Consider the following 22,440-nt stretch of genomic DNA (forward strand, 5'->3'; position numbering starts at 1 on the left):
TTCTTTCTTTCTTTCTTTCTTTCTTTCTTTCTTTCTTTCTTTCTTTCTTTCTTTCTTTCTTTCTTTCTTTCTTTCTTTCTTTCTTTCTTTCTCTCTCTCTCTCTCTCTCTCTCTCTCTTTCTTTCTTTCTTTCTTTCTTTTTCTTTCATGTTTATTTGTTTTTGAGAGAGAGAGAGAGAGAGAATGAGCCTGGGAGGGGCAGAGAGAGGGAGGGAGACACAGAATCAGAAGCAGGCTCCAGGCTGTCAGCACAGAGCCAACTCGAGGCTAGAATTCACAAACTGTGAGATCATGACCTGAGCTGAAGTTGAATTCTTAACCGGCTGAGTCACCCAGGAGCCCATCACCCTTCCGTGAGGATTTTCTAAGGAGACTTTATTACATGGGCATGCTTCATTATGTCATTGGCCATTGGTGACTGATTCAGCCTCCAGCCCCTCCTCCCTCCCAGGAGGTTAGGGGAGGTGAGAGGGTAGTCTGAAAGTTCCAGCCTTTTAGTCACCTTGTGGTTCCTCTGGCAACCAGCCTCCATCCATAGGGGCTTTCTAAACCTCATTTCCTTGACTTAGTAAACTCAGGTGTGGTTGAAAGAAGCTTGTTAGGAATAACAAAGATACCTTTATCACTCTTATCACCTGGGAAATTCCAAGGGTTGTAGGAACTCTGTCCCTGCCAGGGAAGGATGAAGATCAAACATATTTCTTATAAATCACGATATCACAACAACATACATGAGAAAAGACTCACTAAACCGTCAGAGATGAGAATTATCGGATATAGAATATAAAATAAATATTCCTACGTTTTTAAAGAAACAAAAGAAGGAATTGCAAAAAAAAAAAAAAAAGGAATTGAAAATATGAACAAAGAATAAGAGAGTAAAAATGACAGGAAGGAACTGAAAAATAACCAAGTTGTACTTCTGGAAATGAAAACATGACAATGGGAATTTACAAACCAATGGCAATTAAAAATGGAAATGTAAAACTCAGTGGGTGTGTTCAACGGCATATTCAGGACTGCTGAAGCAAGAATTAGCCAACTAGAAAAAACATGAAGAAACCACAAAGAATATGGTACATACAGAAAGGTGTGAGTCCTAATTTGATTGAAAGAGAGAGACAATGGTCAAAGAAGTAATTGCTGAGAACTTTCCAGGATAGATGAAAGACATCTAAGACTCTTTATCTGTAACTGGGGATAGGAAGTTCTACCTTGCTGAATTATGGGGATTAAATAAAATGAGAGAGATGAAAATACTGAATCCACTACCATTAAACTATAAAACTTTCAGCTTAGTTCTGCTCCTCAGACAGTCATTGAACGCATGTATCTATCACATGCAATATTTGCTAAGTGAAGCAACCTTCTAAGCTGTCAACTACTCAAAGTGTGGTTCTTGGACCAGCAGCACTGGCATAGTCCAAGAGTTTGTAAGCCAGATGGTTTCTTGGCCACCCCCCGCCCCAGACCTGCTAAATCAGAATCTGCATTTTAACAAGACTCCCCAGATAATTTGTATGCACATTACAGTGTGAGAAACACTGATCTAAGCACATGAATTAATTTATTTAATCCTTAAAACAACTCTTTGATTCAGATCCTGACTCAAAGCCCTCACTCCTTTTTGGAGTCCCAATAGCCAGCAGAAGGCCTGGTTCGGGGTGTTGATCATGAATAAACATCCATTTTGCTCTTTTTTCCCATCTGGAAGATGAGGAGATTGCTGCTGAGGGCAAACTAAGATCTGGGGAGGGTCTACCTTCCAGAGGGTTCATGAGGAGTTGAACCCTGAGTCTCAGGGCTTAATCGAATTCAAATTTACAATGGAACAGAGTAAGAATTTGGAGTTCCTTACCCCAAGTCCTGCAGCCACTTCTAATCTTGGTTTATTTACTTAGTACTTGCAGAGGAAGAATTAAGAGTTAAAATAAAGAAATCACCAAGGCTCAGTGACCCAGTCCTTCCTTTTGATAGGTGGGTGTGCTTATGACTGCAAAAGTAGGCATGGGCACCGTGGATGTGGGGGTATAGCCTTGAGAGCCAACAGCCTGGGAAGAGCCGGCATCGTTTGCAAATTGGTGGATGGATCGCTCTGCCTGTGTTTCAGAAAGGCCTTTCTCTACTTGTGGGTGCCTTGGCACTTGCCCAGAGGGAATCATTAATCAGCTAGATCGCCTTAATTAAAGCTCTCCAATATTTCATTGGAGATTAATATCTATTTGCAAAGAGCTGAAGTTTCAACCATTAGATGCAATAAGCTCAAAACTCTGAGTCACAGACACTCTAAATTCCATCAGCCTCTCCAGGGCAGAACAGTGCATAGGATGACTTGGGAGGCCTTAGGGGGACTTGATGTTGATGTGTGTGGAATAATTATTGCCACTAAATACCATCACTACCATCCTACTACCATTACTTGATGTTAGCAACTACTGCTGCTGTGCACCAGGCACTGTGTAAAGTTCTTTTCCTGTGTAATCTCATTCAATCTTTGCAACCAACCTATGAGGTAGGACTTGCTACCCCAATTTCACAGATGAGACCGTTGAAATTTCAAAAGGTTAAGCAACATGCCCAGTAGCAGAGCTTGTGAATCATATCATGGCTGGGATCTGACTACACTTTTAGTTCGTGGCCTTAACCACTGCCTCCCAAGATTCCTGGGTTTTCTTATCTCCCTCTCATCTTTGGGGTTCCATGCCCCAGAGGACTCCGAAGCGTCCTTCCCGGCTCTTTAATTGGCAAAGGAATTATATCTGTTGGAATGTTTCCTGCAGGGAACGTATGTCTCTATCAGGAAATATGTCACCTCACACTCCTGGACAATGGTCCAGAGGAAGGTGGGCATCAGAGAGGAAGATGAGTCACATTACAGTGGCTCTGGCGCTCAATGTGGGTGGGACCGAGAAAGCCGTCCCCAGACATGACACTTGAGCAGAATCTGAAGGTGAATGGGAGTGAGCCAGGAGGAGGTGGTTAGAGACAGTGGGAACAGTCAGGGAGAAGATGATTAGTGCCATTGAACTGGACCAGCTTCAGCCTGGTAGAGTGTGACCTTGGGCACAGGAGGGCAAGGACAGGTGGGTGGTGGCAGATTGCACAGGGTCTTGGAATTCATCTGGAGGGCACGCCCTTGGTGGTGGCAGGGAAACCCACAATCACATTAGATGCCTTGTAGACAAGCAGACTAGAGCAGCTGGACAAGTAGGAGGCAGTTGTAGTCATTCAGGAAGCACTGGAGAGGGGGTGGGGGAGACACAATGAACGCGCTTGGGTGTGATTTAGGAAATCCGATCGACGGGACTTGGTGATCGATGCACAGAGGGATCTGAGGATGTCACCAGGTCTCTCTCTGGCTTGAGTGAGGGCTTGGGGCCTTTCGGACAGATGGGGCCTGTAGGAGGAAGAGCCCAGAAAAGGACCTTGTACGCCCAACAGGGGTCTAATGGCTCCAGATGCCACTCAGGAACACCCCCAAGGACGGCTTTCATGAAAATGCACATTTGAGCCTGGAGCATCACTGCCGCTCTGCAGCTCTGCACTCCTCTCTGTGTCCTAGGTGAGGACACTTTGGCAAGCAGGACAAAGCAAATGCGCGTGCCAAGTGGACGGGTCCACAGATGCTGATAATTGGTATTCTATTAACCAAGACGGTCAGCAGGGGGGCTTTTGTCTGTTTTTGTGGCATTTGCTTGGGGTGACTCAGAGTGATTTGAATGTCTTTGCCGCTTACAGATGTGGCTGCATGGTAATGCATTCCTTTGTCTTGTCCAAATATTAATAAAAATACTTTGCATAGAGCTGTAGGCACCCTTCTGGAAGGTCTAAGGGCTTTGAACAGGCTCTGGCTGAGGAAGAATTGATCTCTGCAGGGGAGGAAGCTGTATCGCAGTGTTGCACATCAAGTTGTTTCGGCTGAGGATTTCAGAGCTGTTGACTGCGAGGGGGCTGCTTTTTCAGAGGTGATAGCATCTCTTGGGGTGGCTCAGCTGCGGTGTCAGGACTTGGAGCCTCTGACTCCCACAAAAGTTGAGCCTGGAAAGATCAAATTATACCCACCTGAAGTGGAGCTGGGCTCAATCCCAGAAGGCTTGGTTTGTTCCCGCCTTCCAAGCCCCTCCCTACTTCTGATTTTGGACAAGGGGGCCCTGGATGAAGAAGTGGAAAGAGATGAAGAGGGTGAGGTACAGATGCCCGGGTATCTTTTGCTCACCTCTTTTATGTTCCAAACAGCCCCCAGAGGCAGATGTTCTCATTCTCGCTTAGAGCCAAGAGCTGGATGCCAAGGGAAGCTACGGCTTCACCCGTGACCACACATTGAGAGTGACCTCACCCCCCAGGACTGTCTGATCTTCCCTTCCTTTTTTTTTTTTTTTTAAGTTTATTTCTTTATTTCTGAGAGAGCGAGAGAGAGAGCGAGTGAGAGCCAGCGTGTGTGTGCATGGGGGACGGGCAGAGAGCAAGAAAGAGAATCCCAAGCAGGTTATGTGCTGTCAGCATAGAGCCCAACAGGGAGCCTGAACCAGCGAACTGTGAGATCAGGACCTGAGCTGAAGTTAGACCCTTAACCGACTCAGCCACCCAGGCACCCCATCTGATCTTCCTTTCTTAATAAGATACAAAGAAGAGACAAGAGAAGATCCACAGGGATCTGGGGTGACACTTATGAATCCTTGGGTAGAATGCACACAGCACCTCCAAGTTTCACCCAAACCCCAGGGAATCAGCAAGGCCCTGCTGAACTAACAGAAGCCATGAAAATGAATGCCAGAGACAGGTCCAAAATTGCCTCCAGGGGCTAAGGAAAGGCCAAAGTTCACCAGACGATATGGAAAGAGTGTTATAAGTTAGTCAGAATCTTAAAAGTAACGTACACCAGCCATGGCCATGGATTGCATAGGTGTTTTGCACGTGCAATCTCATTTAGTGAACACTGTTATCCCATTTTATACACAAGGGAACTGAAGTGTAGAGGTTAAGCAATTGGTCAAGGTCATGCCATTAAGAAAATGGGAGATCCAGATCTAACCCAGGACCAGGCAGTCTGATCTAAAAGCCCATCCTCTTGACCACTGTGTATTGTTACTTTCTGACAGCATTGAGCTCAAAACCTTGCTTATATGGAGTATGCAATGTACCCCCATTAACATCAGGGAGGAAATGAGGATGTTCGCTGCTGCGCCTGCCACTTAACAACGTAAAGAATAAACAGAGCTAAGGAATAAGGAGAATTAAAGCTGGGCTAGTCATCACTCATATATTATTAACTAAAAATCCCCAAGACACCCAACTGACAAACTATTTACAGTAATACAAGATACAGTATGAGGGTCATATTTTAAAATAACGAAATCACCTATAAATCATTCTTTGAAAATCCTATTCAAAACAGGAATCCAAAGGTAAAAGTCTTAGCAGACAGGAGATGTACAGAAACAATATAGAGACTGGCAACATTCTTAGACACATAAAAGGGGCATGAATAAGGCCATATTAATTGTTGAGTTGCAATTCTGTTAATTCTATGTCAATACTTTTTAAAATCAAGATAATACATATACATGGGCTGACGATCATCCCCAAATTAATGGTTCTGTGCATTTCTTTTAACTACACTCTAAAGCTAGGTTTTTTAATTGATGTGACACACGTTCTTGGTTAAAAAATCAAATGGTACAAAAAGGTTTATGAAGAGAAACAGCCATTTCTTGCTTCATCCACCCCAGCCTGGCCTCCACTCTTTGGAGACAGCCCTTATAAACACATTTAGCTCTTTCTTCAGGAAGTTGCCTCTATATTTTTAAGTAGGTTTTGCTGCAATTTATAGACTGATCAATTTTGGACATTAATTCTTGCCCTCCTGCCATGACTGATGAGACTTAATTCCCCTCCACCGCTTCTCCATCTCTCCCCAGTGGCCCAGTATAATAATATCACTATTTTTTCCTCTGGGTTACATTTGTTACTTTTGGAGTACTGCTTGGGCTTTATTTCTCGTTAGGCCAATAATAGCGACTTCCCCCTCTTCATCTTGAAAGGTGAATTTTACATCCCTACAGATCTCCTACCTCTTTCCACTCCATTGTCTGTACTTAAATATCCACACTGTCAAGGCAGAGGGTGTTTATATTGTGTTCTTTTATCCTGAAGTCTCCTTGTTAGGTTCTAGGTAAATTTTAAAAGTGGAAAGTCATTAACAGTGATTGCGTTGTCATGGCTACGTAAACACTGCTCATTCCAGAGCTAAACAGTGTGTTGTGTGGATGGTACCTTCCCTGCACAGGTTTGATTTTATTTTCCCTGGGGTCAAAAAAGATCTTTCCTTTGATTTTTCCATTGTCTGCTTTCCTTGCCTCCTTCACTTCAAATTCTCATGGAAAGCATAAGATCTCCCCAGTCTTGCCCCGCTCCCTTCCTTCCTTCCTCTTCCTATTGGGAAGTCTCCACACCTTCTCCCCGCCCCCCGCCCCCCTCCTGTGGGCTCTCCTGTCTCCTGGAGGCTATATCTACTTCCTTATTTTGGGATGTGGGGGCTCACATCCTATTGAATTCCTAAGGAAGGACAGATGGGAGCTAAATTTTCTCACTTCCACAGAGCTAAAAATGACTTTATTCTACCCTAATTCCTAATGGCTCTAACTCTCATTGGTAATCCTTGTCTGAATCATTTACTTCAGTCTGGGCTGCAAACTGGTAGATTTTCCAATTTCTTCATTCCTGCCACATCTATTAGTTGGCATTCTTGTATAAAGAAGATTTTTCTTTCTTTCTTTTTAGTTCATCGACTAGTTGTAAACTATTAATCCTCAAAAGCAGAGAATTGCTTAGTTCTTCCCTCTGTCTGTCTCTCTCTTTTTTTTAAATTTATTTTTTTATTTTAAATAGTTTATTGTCAAGTTGGTTTCCATCTAACACCCAGTGCTCATCCCCACAAGTGCCCTCCTCCATGCCCATCTCCCCTCTTCCCCTCCCCCCCACCCCCATCAGCCCTCAGTTTGTTCTCAGCATCCAGGAGTCTCTCATGGTTTGCCTCCCTCCCTCTCCCCCACTATTTTTCCCCTTCTTCTCTCCCACGGTCCTTCGTTAAGTTCCTCCTAATCCTCCTATACATGCAAACATATGGTATTTGTCCTCTGCCCGTCTGTCTCTCTTTTTTAAAAATTTATTTATTTTGAGAAAGAGAGATAGTGTGCAAGCAGGGGAGGGGAAGAGAGAGAGAGAGGGAGAGAGAGAATCCCAGGCAGGTTTCACACCCTCACACTGTCAGCACAGAGCCCAATTCAGGGCTCCAACTCACAAACCATGAGATCATGACCTGAACTGAAATCCAGCATCGGACACTTAACCAACTGAGCCACCCAGGCGCCCCACCTCTCTCTTTTTTAATGTCCATTGAATGCATCTGTGAAACAAAGCAAAAAAGCCAGGTTGCCTTTCTATGGGGTTGATCCGTAAGCGATCCACTGTGATTTCTGGATTTCTTCCTGTTTGGGAATCGGCAGGACAAGGGAGTCCTACACTAAATGCATTCAAATTCCAATCCTTTGCTTCAGGCCAGGTAGTGAAAGAAGATAAATCCTACCTCCTGGGAAAGCTCCTCGGCCTCTCCGATGCCACCGTGGAAAGAATATCCTAGGCACCAGCTCGACCCACTGTAATTCTGGCATTTTAAAATTTCATGCTCCAGATGTTTTTAGAATAATTGCTGTGCCTAGTGAAGCTATGCCTGCCTTAGCAAAGGGGGCCTTCTCCCTGCTTTCCCAGCAAGCCCTGCCCTTCCAGGGGGCGTGTGGAAAGGAAAAGGGTCCCAAATAACTCTCCAGTCCTATTTGCTTAATCTGTCGTGTTACAGTGAATACCCCTGGGTTTGGAGTTCATTGGAGCTTTGCTGCAAACGGAGAAATGGAGGACATTTAAAATGTTTTGTAATCCGCTTGCCTCTTGGAGCAAAGATTGTAATTTCTGGTTCAGAGGAACTCTAACATAGACAATCTGCCTCGTTTTGTTTGTCCCAGGGGAAAAAACCCACAACGCACACCCCCAGCCCCCCTCCCCCCTCTTTCCTGCCCCGTGGGCTCCTATCTGCACATTCACCGACTCCTCCTTGGCTGTAGAGTTCGTTCCTTTCCCAGCACAGGTGTGGGCGCTCCACTGCGGTTGTGGAGTTTGCGCCGGGCCCCAGGGGGCTGTGGAGATGGGACACAGATGGTGTGGCCACAGTCCTCCGTGGAGCACCTTTTCCACACACTCCCTGGACAGTATCTGGAGGCAAGTCCTAATGGCTCACAAAGTTTCCCAATCAGGAAAATGACAGGTCAGAACGAATAGAAGTGCTGTTTACGAAGTGTCCTGCATGGTGCGGCCATGGAACAGGCAGTGAATAAATGTTCCCTCCACACCTGCCCTGCCTCCGACAAAGGCAAAGTCCCCTAGATCTGTGGGTCTATGCCTCCACGCGTAAATGGATTCATACCGAGGATCAAGTGGAATGCTTTGTGTGGAGGTAGATGGGAAAGCTTTGTGCTCAGAGGTGGGGATTCCTGGCAGTGTCGTTCATCAGTGGGAGAAACTTTGGAGAAGACTGTACTAGAACTTCCTCTCTGTATGTCTGGGGGAGGGCATTTCCTTCTTATCTTAGGGAACGAGGCCTCCAGAAAGGCAGAATTCATGATTCATATGACTCTCAATTACTTTGCCATTTTTTCCCTTCAAAACTACTAAACATACGCCTTTTCTGTAGTCCTTGAATATGGTAGGAAAAAAAAAAATCAAACACGAAAGAGAAAGTTCAAATCTTCCCATCCCATGTTGGGAATTTCCGTTAATAGCCGGGTATACAGGTGCTCAGACTTGTTAAACAGCAAAATTCAACTGAGTAAAATTTAAAGATCTTATTGACTTTATTCAATGATTCATGAATTGGCAGCATCCAATCTAGCGGGTAGAAAGCGGCTCTGAGCTGTACAAAACGAAAGCCTTTTATGGGCAGAAGGCAGCAGGAGCAAGGAAGTTACACTAGACAGAAAGGCAGGTCGTTAATTGCAAGGTCACTTTCCTTTAGGGGAGGGCAGGGATCTATCACTGATCAGGTGACTCCGGCTCGGCTCAACTGGATGAAGATCCCATTTCTGGGAGACCCAAACTGTAATTAAGGGACGTCTTGCTTTGGTGACGAGAGGCTTAGCATAAGGGATTTCGTTTTGGGTCTGTTGTCTTGTTTTGAATAGACTTAGAAAATGAATATTAAAATATGGTGAATAACTTCAAGTTTAGGACTTGAATGGAATCTCTCTGCTTCTGTTCTCCCTCTGGTAACTCACATTATTTGTTTTCCCTCCTGTCTGGGTAACCTGTATCACTGTCAGAGCCTGCCCATCTTTACGTGGACTTCTATGGTCTGGAATTTTGAATCCTCTTTCCTAGTCTGGGCTGGTCTAAGGACCTCACATCCCACGCCTGCTGGGACTCCCCGTGGGGTTTGGGCTGACATCTTTCCCTCCCTGCTTCCCCAGGAAGGAGGACTGGGGACTGGCCTATCTGTGTTTTCCTGTCCGTGAGCACAAACCACGGTGACATTCTGAGACAGTTGTGCCCCAGGGCAGGTGGGGCCCCCACAGCACCAAGCCGCTGATTTGTGTGTTTGGATCCCCACTCTTGAAGCACTTCCTCGCTTCTTCTTTCTCAGAGAAGGCCCGTCTGTGAAGCTTTGAGCCAGGTCTCTGTTCCTGTGCTCCAGCCTCATTTTCTTTCCTTCCTAGTTTCATCCGTGATGGGAACATAGCCGAGGTGTCGCTAGGTGCACCCGTCTGATACTCACAATGTCGTGTAAATGAAGGAACCAGCGCTAGGCTCACGCCCAGGTCAAGGTGCTGGACGGTGCAGCGCCAGGTGCTTTCTCTTCCGGGCCTCCTTTCCCTCTGCCCACGTTGGAGAAGCTCTTGGGGCCCCCAGTACCAGGAGTCCCTTAGTCCTGCGGCCACTGCCTTCCAGACCCCAGACGCCCCTTCCCCAGCACCCCACCCTCCCCACAACCTTTTCCGAAGACGTCCCCGCCCTGGAGCAACCGGCTTCTGGCCTCCAGCCTCTCGGTTTTTCCCACCTCCATTTTCCCGCATCCCCACCTCGGCCTGGACCCGGATCCAGACCCCGGAGTTCCCAGCGGCACCCCCCACCCCTTGCGGCCCTGCCACAGTCCAGAAGGGGTTAAACTCAGGCGAGCACCGGCTCCAGCAGTTAATCCGGGATTCTCGGCACTGATCTCCGAGCCCGTCATTTGCATTTCTCTCCTTTGTGCCGGCTTTTCTTCCTGCCTTTCCCGGGCCGGGCGCCCGCATTAGCATAGCGCGCCCGGCGCGCGGCTGCGGGCCCCCGCTGTGTGCCAGCCTGGGCAATCTGCAGGCGCCATCAATTTTTCAGCGCTTTGCTCATTTCTCATTACAGTCAGGCCCATGCGTCTCCCCACTCAGCACCCTCCTCGGCCGTCCTGCGAGCCAGGCTCTGTCACGTCCCTCCCAGGCCCTCCCGAGTATGCACTTGCTTGTTGAGGCTCCCACCATAATTAATCACAGTATTAATCCTGGCCAAGCCTGTCTTCCTGAATAATTATGTCAACACGCTTGGGTGCCTGGGCCCGATAGAAATTTTAGCAACCTTGAGCACTGGGCGATATCCTTGCAGCCAGGAAGGCCACGGGGGGCCGGGGACTCCTTGGCTCCCCCTGCCACATACTCACACGTACCCATGCACGCGGGCCTGCTTGCACACGCGTGGGCACGCACACACTCACACAGCTGTGAGTAGAAATGGTGGAGCTCGCAGTAAACAGCGTTTCTTTTCAAAAGAGGAAACATGGCCACACTAGGAAGTTATCTGTAGGTAGCAAAGTGGGGGGTTGTCATAGCGATGCGTGCATTATTAAGGGAGTGTTGTTCATCCCGGCAGCTAATCTTATAATGAGGCTGGCTCATTATCACGTTGAGGCAAAGTTGGCTTTTGCTGTCCTTTCTGCTGCGGGCCTGGGGTCCAGCGAGGTCCCCAGCTCCAAGCTGGATCATGACTCCCAGCATGCATCTTTCACTTACCCCACCTTCCTTCCCTGCTCTTCCAGGGGGGCCGATGCAGGAGGCTGGGGCCGGGCAGGGCTCCCCGGGCCTTGGCTTACTGCTCGTCCCATAGTCGGTCCCTCTGCAGTTTGTGACACACTTCACAGCACCTGAGAACTGTGTTGGCCCGGGGATCCGGGGCCTGTGTAAATTAAAATTCCAGATGGGCTTGCAAACAATCAGTGCCTTTACTTTTCTTCTACACATGCTTCTCAGTCCTCTGCCTTCCCAGGAAACCAACCTAAGGACCACATAATGCATCATGGCCACCACTTACGGGCGATTTCTTTATTTCCCAGTGGTCATTGCGATTTTGCGAAGCCCCAAGGTCCGTTAAAAGTCCACCATAACCTCAAGTTTGGGCATCTGGGGACTCTCACTTTATGACCTGACATCCAGTTTATTTCAAATAGTTTTAGAGGTTGTTTGCCATTGCCTTCTTTGGCGGTCTCTGTCTGGGTGTTTTGTAGATGGCTACAAAGTTGGGCTAAGTTTATTTTCATACCGCTTGTGATTTTCATCCTCCCCTTTCCTTTTAAATTAAGCTGCATCTAATTTTGCTCACCGTTCAGGTTAGGGAGCATCCTCTACAAAGGGAGAGGAGAAAGCGAAGTCACCTGCTGCCAAGCATGCCATCCAGGGAGATGGTTGCCATGGACTTGACAGGTGATCCAGGGAAAGGCAGTGGCTCATACCTTCCTTTATTGTTAAGTGTCATGTCATGACAAGCACAGGAGCCGCCCTCCCAGGGACAGCCCTCAGTGGTGCAGAGATGTCCCCAAAAGCATCTGCAACCCGGAAGATCCTCTGGAGGGTCTGCAGCCTGCGCCGCAGGAGGGGATGGGCTAGCATTTGGTGGTGGCAGGTTTTCTCAGGGCATAGTTCACCGACACGAGAATCATCTGGGGACCGATTAGAAATGCAGATTCTAGAATCTCCTGGCCAGTTGGAGCTGCCCATTCAATAAGGTAAATATGATGCACACGGACTATTTCTCATCAGCCTGTTTGTTTAATTTAATAGTGTGTTTCCTTTTTCTTTCCCCCATTTTAAAAGTAATATAGGGATATGGTAAGACTGGTTCAAATAATGAAATGAGGAATAGTCCCTGGTCCCCAGGCTCCCTCCACAGGGACTCCTACATTTTTGTTTTTTTTTTATGCAGCTTTCCTGAGACATTCTTGCATACATATAAATCCCTTTAAAACCCACAAATGGTGGCATCCTAAATACACCGTTCTGTCACTTGCTTTCTTCACGATGCAATATATCTTGGCTATGGTTTCCTATCAACATATTGAGATCTTCCTCATTTTTTAAAATGGCTGCGTAGTACATTTTGTATGGGATATAGAATGTTTTATGGGTTTTGGATGAAGCTGGTGTCTGCTCCTAATCAGGCACCTTTCTTTCCTCAGGCTTTAAGAATTCTGTCTCAGAGATCTGCAACAGCCCCTGGGAAAGAGGAGATAGTTGATTTTTTTGTAAGCCCTACTTTTGACAGTAGAGGAGCCTGTGTCTTGGTTTGGGTTCCCTAAGGCAGACCGTCATTCCAGGATTTCTGTGTGGGTGGCTTATCTGGGAGGTGATCACAGGGGGCGTCTGTAGGAGAAGGCATGTATTTATACACCAACTTCTGGCCACCACCGGTGACGGACCGGTTGTTTGTGGGAGGTGGGGGTGTTAAATTGCCCTGTGCTTCTGGTCTGCCTCACTGTACAGCAGGTTGTAGTGGCTGAAGAAAGCAGATTTCAGGCAGAAATGCTAGAAGTTGGGCAGGTGTGCCCTGAAATAGTAAGGGCAAGGGAATGTTACTGAGGTACCAGTAGTAGGTTTCTACCCAACTGGAGGTCAAAATGTCTAAGCTAATCTTTATACTCAATAAATGCAATTGAGGGGCGGGAGCTTGGGTGGCTCAGTCAGTTAAGCATCCCACTTGGCTCAGGTGATAATCTCGCGGTTCACAAGCTTGGACCCCATGTCAAGCTCTGTGCTGACAGCTAAGAGCCTGGAGCCTGCTTCAGATTCTGTGTCTCCCTCTCTCTCTGCCCCTCCGCCACTTTCTGTTTCTTTCTCTCAAAAATAAATAAAACATTAAAAAAATTTTTTTTAAAAAAAGTGTCATTGACATGGATATGGTGCCTGAAAAACAGAATCTGTTCCTGGTTCTGCCTCTACTGGTTGGTGACCTTGACTGAGTTCAATCATTCAAGCTTTTGGAGCTTTACTTTCCCGTCTGGAAAATGGGGTTGGTAGTACCTACCTCTCAGGGCAGCTTTGTGGATTAAATGAAATTTCTAGTTCTGGAAAAAGGGCTTCACAGCTCTGCGTGTGTGTGACCATTGTTATGGACTGACAGCTGACCCTCAGGGAAGGAAGGCAATTTGCCTCCTTCACAGCCTTGCCTGAGATCACCAAATCACCCCCAGTCCCTGAAGTCACTCATGTTATTCTCTACAAATGCCAAAGTCAAGTTCAAACCAACCCACATGGCACCAAGATGACAAGAATAGGAACAAAATGGTTCCCAAGCAAATCCTTTCCATCAGGAGAGAAGCAAACCCTTTGATCCTGTAATAGCAAGACTCCCTTGTCTGTTTTTCAAAAACAGCCTGGATTTTAGAGTTAGAAAGATTCTAAAGGTTGCAGAGGCCATTGGCTTCAAGCATATGTAAACCCTTTATTTTTTATTTTATTTTTTTAAAATTTTTTAAATGTTTTATTTATTTCTAGGAGAGAGAGAGACAGCATGAGCAGGGGACGGTCAGAGAGAGAGGGAGATACAGGCTCTGAAACAGGCTCCAGGCTCTGAGCTGGCAGCCAGCACAGAGCCCGATGCGGGGCTCGAACCCACGAACCGCAAGATCATGACCTAAGCGAAAGTCGGACGCTTAACCGACTAAGCCACCCAGGTGCCCCTGTAAACACTTTCTTTAAAGAGAACGATGCTCAGAAGCTTTGTCAAATGAAAACGGAGTGCTCTGCAAGTGGCATTCGGTGGAGGACCCAGGCCCTCCCTCAGGATCAGGTCACACCCACATCCTCCTTTGCTCACCTCAGACAGGCCTAGCAGGGGCAGTTTGTACACAGCTGGTCTGGTACATCCCTTTTCAATGAGCAAGGAAAGAGATAGGGTCCTTCGTTGTCCTGTGTTGGGACCCTTTTAAATGCCCAGGGTACACAGACCGAGGCGCTCTGGGCTGTGGACCCCAATCGTGGAGAAGATGAAACTGGCAGAGACCTCCACCCCTTGCTCTGATTCTGTGCTTTAAGGACACGCCCTTGAGTCCCTTTCCTGCGGCCCCCTTTGATCCCACCTTGAAGGTCCCACTGGTAGTGCCTGGTGTATTGTCAACTCATTTGCTGTCAAGCTCAGCACTTTTCTTCCCCTATTATTCATTGCTTTTAGGCTTATAAACCTGAGATTCCTGCTACCTCCTGCCCCCAGGGACTGGCCTGCTGGGCCCACCTCCTTCCCACCAAGCCTTCTGCTTAGGGGAGGGGGATGGAATGCCCAGAGAGATGAACTGACTTGCCTAGTATGGCCAAGTGTCGGCAAGCCCTTGGTGCACAGCAATTTTGACCCCATCTGGATATAGGAATGCTGATGCCTAGGAGCACATGGACCCCAATGTTCATAGCAGCACTCTCCACAATAGCCAAATCATGGAAAGAGCCTAAGTGTNGCCACTGTTTTCAGGCATCTTCTGACTGGCCTTCCTCTTAGCCAAATTCTCCCCCTCTAGGAGGGCTTTGGCTCTGTTCCTGGAGTCAGCCGAATGGTAAGGGGAACGACAAAGTCTTGGCTACTGATGGGCACATCTCTTTCACCAAGGGAGGAAGAAAATGGCAGAGGGATTGTGTGTTGCCATATGGGTTGGCAAGAATAACTCTGATCCTTCTTTTGCAATCATGCTACTTTCTGGCAGGCAGCCTCCTCTGCCCCCCTCTCCCCCCGCAAGCCTCCATTGCCTCTTCTGTAGAATTGGGATTGTGATCCCTTCTTCCTTGGCTTGCTGTGAAGACTACAGAGAATTGCATGTGGGAAAGGGCTTTGGAAATAAGAAGACCTTCCAAAATGGAAGAGATTTCTTTATTATTGTAGCTTCTGGATGGCTGTGGAGGTGTAATTTCCATAAGGCTGAACATCAACCTCAGAGGGAGCCTGGCATGGAGCGCAGAACATGCCTGCAGGGAACTTCGCCCTGCCTGGAGGGAGCTGTGCTCAACAGGTGCCCATGACCAATGGGGTCAAGAGTCGGTATAAATGCCCCAGTCTTTCCCTTTTCCCGGGGGATGATTCGGAGGCACATCCTTCATATCCCAGAGGATCTCCAGCATGACTGAGCCCCAGTACTGCTCATGAATGCACCCTTCACTGGCTTTTCTCCTTTTCTTGTGTTGTGTTCCCTTTTTCCTCTCACCCCTACTTTCTGAGTCTTCCCTCCCAAATAAACTACCTGTACCGTGGTCTCTCTTTCAGGGATTGGTTTTGAGGGAGCATGAGCTAAAACATGCAGCACGGGGCAGCCGTAGGAAGAGGCTGAAAGGACGTTGAGGGTCAGAGAAGGTGAAGGCCTCCCATTGCTGGGAAGTTGATAGGAGACAGGGAATAGAGGTCCTTGATGAACGGCCTGGGAAGGAGGCAGGGCCCTTGGAAGGTTGCCTGTGCCTTGCTGGCATGACCCCAATTGGAGTCTAAGGCTTCCAGCTCTGGGCTAGCATGTCCTCAGAGCGTTCTCTGCCCAGACCCAGCTAGGGTGGGGACAGAGCACACAGGTGTTCTGTGCCAGGGCAAATACTTGACATCTCAATTCAATGCATACCTCACTGAGCATTTGGGGCTGAATCTGCTGGGAATATGCACCCCAAAGCAGTGTGATGAAGCTAAACAACAAGAGCATACAGCCAAGGGGAGGGGGAGCAAGCAATTTAGGAATGATTTGCTGCATGACCTTGGCTACATTGAACTTCTCTGGGTCCCTATTTCCTATCTGTAAAATCAAAGGAGAGAGAGCACTGAAAGATCTCCATGTTTTGTCCCAACTCTGAAATTCATATCTGACTTTTCTTCACTGATCCTAGAGCAATATATACCTGGCAGGGATAAGTCAAGGCCAATTGAGGGTTAGCTCATGGCTTGTCCACACCATCTCTGGACCATTACATTTTTACAGTTCCCTACCAGACCTGAGCCCCCGCAAGGCTGTTCTTCCACGGCGGGTCCTTTCCTGTACTCCTCCCCACCAAAGACTTAAGCTTGGGAGGCTGTGATGCCACACGATGGAGGCACTGTCAAATTAGACCTTGTTCCTTAACTTCTCTCTCCTACTCCACTCTGGAGGTTTATAAGTTTCTGGCCCTAAGTCAATTTCAAGTTGGGGAAAGGGGAGAAACTTTAAAGTTTTGCCATTGAGGGTTGGACTGGACTTTCTTAACACTTACATGAGGATAAGGTGTGGACAAAGCCCACTCCCTCTGAAGGCTCTGGGGGAGGCCCCTTCCTGGCATCTTCCAGCTTATAGTGGCTCTAGGAGTTCCTAGACTTGTGGCCACATTCCTCCAGTCTCTGCCTCCATTTCCACATGGTCTTTTTCTCTGTGGCTTCGCATGTCTTTCTTCTCTGTCCTCTGTGTCTTCTTCTCTTCTGACTCTTATAAGGAAACTTGCCACTGGACTTAGGACTCACGTGGGTACCCCTGGATGATCTCATCTGGATATTCCTAATTTAGTTACAGCTGCAAATGTTTATTCATTTTTGAGACATAGAGACAAAGTGCGAGCAGGGGAGGGTCAGAGAGAGAGGGAGACGCAGAGCCTGAAGCAGGCTCCAGGTTCTGAGCTGTCAGCACAGAGCCCAATGTAGGGCTCAAACCCATGAACTGTGAGATCATGACCTCAACTGAAGTTGGACGCTCAACCGACTGAGCCACCCAGATGCCCCTGCAAAGACCCTTTTTTCAAATAAGCTCACAGTCACAGGTTTCAAGTGGATGTATCTTTTGAGGAGACACCATTCAACCCATGACTTCTGAGACTTCTTGATGTCCCTGAAAGTAAACTGTGGTACTCATATGCTTGAGCATGCCTGTGGAGAGACAGGTTCTCTAGGGCCCTGGTTCTTTTATTCCCCCAGCCACTTGGGATTGAGAATGACGGCATGAGTGGCTACCAGTGAGAGAATGAATGGGGGGCAGTGGAACCCAAGACCTAGCAATGCTGCCCAGGCTACAACCCTGGCTCTGACCAAGCATCTCCTCCTCTCTGGGGGGAGGGAAAGAACTAGAAGGGCAGTGAGTGGAGGGGAGACCTCCTCTCATGGACAGAGGGAGGGAGAGGGGTAGCAATGGTCCCAAGAAGAGCATTTTAGCCCAACATAAGACTTTCATTACTCCAACTGGCCAGAGTTTTCATCTTTCCAGTCCAGGCCATCTGAAACGGATTACCTCAAAGGGCTGTCACTCCAGCAGAAAGAGCATCATCTGGAGCAAAGGAGCCCTGCTCCAAAGACCTGGTCATTGAGGGGGTAGAGGAGAATGAGCATGAAAGCTGAGTTAGTCTCAGAGGTTTTTCATCCTGAGGAGCCTCAAGAGGAGAGAGAAAGGGAGAGCCAGGTTGCTGGGGCCATTCCCTCAACAGAGGGCACTGAAGTATTCCTTGAAGCCCTGGGGACTGTAAGACCAGGTGCAGTAGCCCTTGGGACCTCTATTATTATAGCATGGGCCATAGCTTCCCCAGATTTCCAAATTGAGCCTGGCAATCATACCATAAGAGCCTGGCTTGTAATGCTCATTACAAGTGGTGATCTTTCCTCAGTCCCAAAACCAGAATGAGGGAAAGTTCTCAAAGGAGGGGAGTTTGAGCTGTACTTAAAAACAGCAGCCACAAACCATCCACCAACCCTAACTGGCTGCAAGGTCAGGGCATTGGAAGTGGCAGACGTAACGTTTCTTCTTGACCAGGGGTTCTACTTTCCGAGACAGTTGAAGGTGTGGGCCTCAAGCAGTCAGTGATTCTGTGAATTTGGAAACCATTTTCAGTAGGAACTGTGCCTCAGTTTCTCCCAGGAAGTGATGGAATCATTACCTCCTTGGTCTGGGCACAAGCATGAAGAGAGAGAATGTGTTTGGGGACAAGTTGTGTGCTCCCCTGGTAGGTTTGGGGAGCAGAAAGGACAGGGAGGGCCTGGGGACAGCTGCTAGAGGAGCCAAAAGTACCCCCCCCCCCCTTGCCTGGCTCATGGCAAAAACAGAAGGACAGTAGCAGAGGGAGAAGAGATGGTTCTGGGGCAACTAGCCATCATCACAGTCATTTTACAGAAAGGCTGTTGAGAAGGAAAGCCAGGCTCTTCAGAATTGTAGCTGATTATGGGGTGTCTGGGTGGCTAGGTTGGTTAAGTGTCTGACTTTTGATTTTGGCTCAGGTTATGATCTCATGGTTTGGGAGCCCAAGCCCTTTGTCAGGTGCTGTGTTGACCTCGTAGAGCCTTCTTGGGGTTGTCTCTCTTCTCCTCCTCTTCTTCCTCCTCTCTCTGCCCCTCCCCTGCTCTTTCTCTCTCTCTATCAATCAATCAATCAATCAATCAATCAACATTAAAAAAAATTGTAGTTGGTTACCTTTGAGGTCAGAGTATGAACATGATGGGGGACCCCCTTCTCATAGTACAGAAACCCTAACATTAGTAAGTGAAGAAGACAGCCCAGGATGGTGGGGACATGGGAAAGATCGGGAGGAAACGGGGGGTTCCTCCAATCACTTGGTGAAGAAACACTGGGACACTGGGGTTCCCTACCAGGACTGTGCTGTACTACGGATTATTTGTCATGTGTCTCATAAATGTGGAAGAATGATATTGAAAAAAATGTAAACTGAGGTTTATAGTTTCAGTTACCTCCTTTTAACCACGGTGGTTCCCCCCAGTCCTACCCCCACTGCCTACTCCCTATCTTTCAAGGAACTAGGATACCATCCTGAGACAATACCCTAGAACCCCAGAGCCCTCAGGGGATGGAGGGGACTCCGGCATGGACAGAACATTCAGGGGACACAGCACAACAGACAGCAGAGTGTTGAGAGAGGGCTTCTCTCAGGCTTGGGGAGGAAGGGAGCCAGAAGGAAAGACACAGGCTCTGCTGGTCCTAGGAAGAGGGATGGTCATTCTGGTGCCTCAGTGGAACATCAGGGAAGCAGCCAAAGCCAACAGGGGCAGATGAGACCCAAGATTGGGTTCTATGTTCTGTTTCTTGGAGAGAGTCCTGGAGAGGTGGGAATGGCTATGGTACAGCCGGATAGAGGGATTCTGTCACCCCCACATGGTATGGCATAGAAATAGGGAAGAGAGATGCTGGGCCTGAGGCAGCCAGGCGATGGAAACAAGGGACAACTTAGCAGCAGTTTGTGCAGCCTGGTGGCCAAGGATGATAAGATGGAATGACTTAGCTGACACCGAAGGGGCAGGTGACTTACTGATTCGTTCCATCCTGCTCTGCCCTTGCTATGCCTTGGTCTTGTGGAAGTTCCCAGGAACTTGGACTTGTAGCATGTTAGTTTGAGTTCCCTGAAAGCAGAGCCTGAGACAAGTATTCATGCACAAATAGTTTATTTGGGAGGAAATCCCAGGAAGCAGAAGTGAGTGGGTGGGAGGAGTGAGTCAGGGAAGGAGGAGAAGCCAATAAAGAGGGCATTGATGATCAGGCTACTGCCGCAAGTAGCTGGGGCTCGGTTTCTCAGGGGACCCTTGGAAGAACAAGCCTCAAAACTGTCTTCCCAGGGGACTATTAAAAAACAAAATTTAACTGAGTAAATTTACAGATCTGACTTTATTAATTAATCCATGAATTGGGCAGTATCCCATCTAGCAACTAGAGGGGAGCTCCAAGGAATTGTACAAAATGGAAGATTTTTATAGGAAGGAGGGTGGGGTAAGAAAGTTATTGGCAAAAGAAAAAGATTTTTCCAGGCAAGGTCAAGGACAGGTCACTGTCCCTTAGGGGGAAGGACAAGGGATCTGATTCTGCAGATTACCTCATCATCCTTTGGGGGATGGAGAGGGCCTGTGTGACAGAGTACTTCATAGGTGCTGATCAGAAAATTCCTGAGTGGTTGAGACTTAACATCTCTGGGGGAGGTTGGAATTATAATTAGATTAGGGATTAAGCCCTGGTTTGATGACTTGGACTAAGTGATGCGATTTTGGGCTTGTGGTTTTCTTTTAACAGGGCCAAGAGGCTTGTTACCTCCCCAGTGAGGCAGAAGAGAAGAGAGGCCTGGTGGCCGTTGCCTGACTTGGGTACTGTCAGTGTGCATGGACCTGTGTGGACCTGTCCCCCACAACTGCCCAGGGCGCATCCCGAGGGGCTGCTGCACAATGCTGGGAAGGGCAGAACAAGCAACTGGCTTGAGTTTCAGTTACTTCCCCCCTGCTGGAATGAGCTTGAAAGAGAAATTAAGTTGAATAATAGAAAACTAAAGAAGTTATCTTTGTTAGACACTTGTTTTTGTAGACTGAGATTTTATACCTGCTTTATATAAAATATTAAGGTTAACTTATGATTATGGTCTGTATGATGGGAAGAATATAAATTCTGGAGTCAGACCAGCATTAGATTTGAATTCAGGTCCTGTCACTGAGTTGCTGAGTGACTGTGGGTTAATCACGCCATCTCTCTGACCCTCCTTCCTGCCTGTGTCAAACCAGGGATGATGACACTTGTCCTAAAGAGTTGTTGAGGGATTAACAATGATTCATGCGAAAGCCCCATTGTGGGTTTTCAATTTGCATCATTTTGCTAAACCTTAGTTTTTCTTATGTGGCGTTGGTCTGCTTACTCTTAATTTTTAAAAAATGTTTATTTTTGAGAGAGACAGAGAGAGAGAGAGAGAGAGAGCTAGCAGGGGAGGAGCAGAGAGAGAAGAAGACAGAATCTGAAACAGGCTCCAGGCTCTGAGCTGGAGCACAGAGCCTGACGCGGGGCTCGAACCCATGAACCGTGAGACCATGACTTGAGCTGAAGTGGGACTGGTCTGCTTATTCTTAACAGGTTCTTATGTTATTCAAAACATTCTTAGCAAAGATGTTTCTCCTGGGTACTGTTCTAAACAGATTTAAAGGGGATGAACCCAGATATCACTGTTCTCCTGGAGTCTGGCCCCTGTCACACCTGGTAAGGAGGTCACTCGGGGGGTGGCCGTCTTGTGCCTCTTTCTGTCTACGCATGGTGCATGTTAGGCGAGGGCTTGGTTTCCAGACTGTTCTTGAGAATTAAGCATTTGACTTCGGTATTTGTTTCGGGGCTGGAAGCAGCAAGTAAAGGGATTCCCTTCCTTTCTCCTTTCCAAAATCTCTTCCCACATGCCACTGAACCTGAATGTTCTTCAGTTTATTACCATGAGTGGTGAGAAATGCATCTGCATTTGCAAAAGCCAAATAGACTGCAGCTGGGTAAGAGCTGTGATCAAGGTTTAATAAACGTGGTGAGGTGGCAGCACTGTCTGCTGTACAGCCCTCATTAAAAACTGGCTGACTCAGTGGAAAGGTTCCCGCAGACAAAACGCCTGCCGTCCTCAGAGGGGTGAGCTTGGAGTGTGTCGTAGCTCTCCCCGAGAAAGCTGGGTGTGGGCGCTGAAGCAGACAAGCCCACCCAGCACAGTGACCTTTGCTGCAGTGGGCGGGTGGCACTTGGGTTGGGGCCACCTAGATGGATATGGCAGTGCCTGGGCACACTCAGAACTCCCTGCAGCTCCTCTTTGCTCACAACGGAAGCCTCAGGCATGCCGTGGAAAGTCTTGGAAGCTCAGCTCCAGAGTCTGGCTAGGTATCATTTCTAAATTTTCTCTGAGCCCATTTAGTCTCATATGGGGTCCTCAAATTTCCTTTCCAGCTGGGGTATGTGTCCCTGATCAGTCCTCTGGTGGGGTATCAATTGGGCTTTCACATTTTCTGTTCATCCCTGGATGCCTCCTCTTAACTGGATGACCTAACCTTGTTTTGAGAGGAGCTGGTCCTCTTCCACGAATCGCCATGAGTATCAGTCAGGTTTTATTGCATAGCAAACAACACACATCTGTGGTTTCTGCTTATGAATCTGGGNGATTCCTTGCTCTGGTACCAGAGGCTCCTGGGAGCATGCCCTTCTCATAGCAGATGGCTGAGACTCAAGAGGTCAAGCTAGATGAAGCAAGACTTTTAAAATCTCTCTGCTCACATCACATCCATTCGCATGCTACTGGGCAAAGTAGTCCATGGTCAAGACCACTGTGGTTGGGATGGAGATTACTTCTTGCCTCTTCCAATGGAGGGCGGTGCAGAGTCACATGACAAAGGATGTGGATGTCA

General features: G+C 47.7%; 1 protein-coding gene across 6 annotated transcripts in view; it reads left to right on the top strand.

The window, feature by feature from the left end:
* LOC144223564 (uncharacterized) overlaps nucleotides 1–22,440 on the top strand; it is a 115,156-nt gene that overhangs the window by 5,630 nt on the left and 87,086 nt on the right. For 5 of the 6 annotated variants that reach the window (XR_013332737.1, XR_013332739.1, XR_013332740.1 and 2 more), the window contains exon 2: nucleotides 20,324–20,394. The exons of the other annotated variant lie outside the window; for it this stretch is intronic. The gene's annotated coding sequence lies outside the window, so the exon portion shown is untranslated. The remainder of the gene's footprint in view (nucleotides 1–20,323; nucleotides 20,395–22,440) is intronic. 6 annotated transcript variants of the gene reach the window in all.

This window comes from Crocuta crocuta, unplaced genomic scaffold (genome assembly GCF_008692635.1).
Source record: "Crocuta crocuta isolate KB4526 unplaced genomic scaffold, BGI_CrCroc_1.0 scaffold70, whole genome shotgun sequence".
NCBI classification, from domain to species: Eukaryota; Metazoa; Chordata; class Mammalia; order Carnivora; family Hyaenidae; genus Crocuta; species Crocuta crocuta.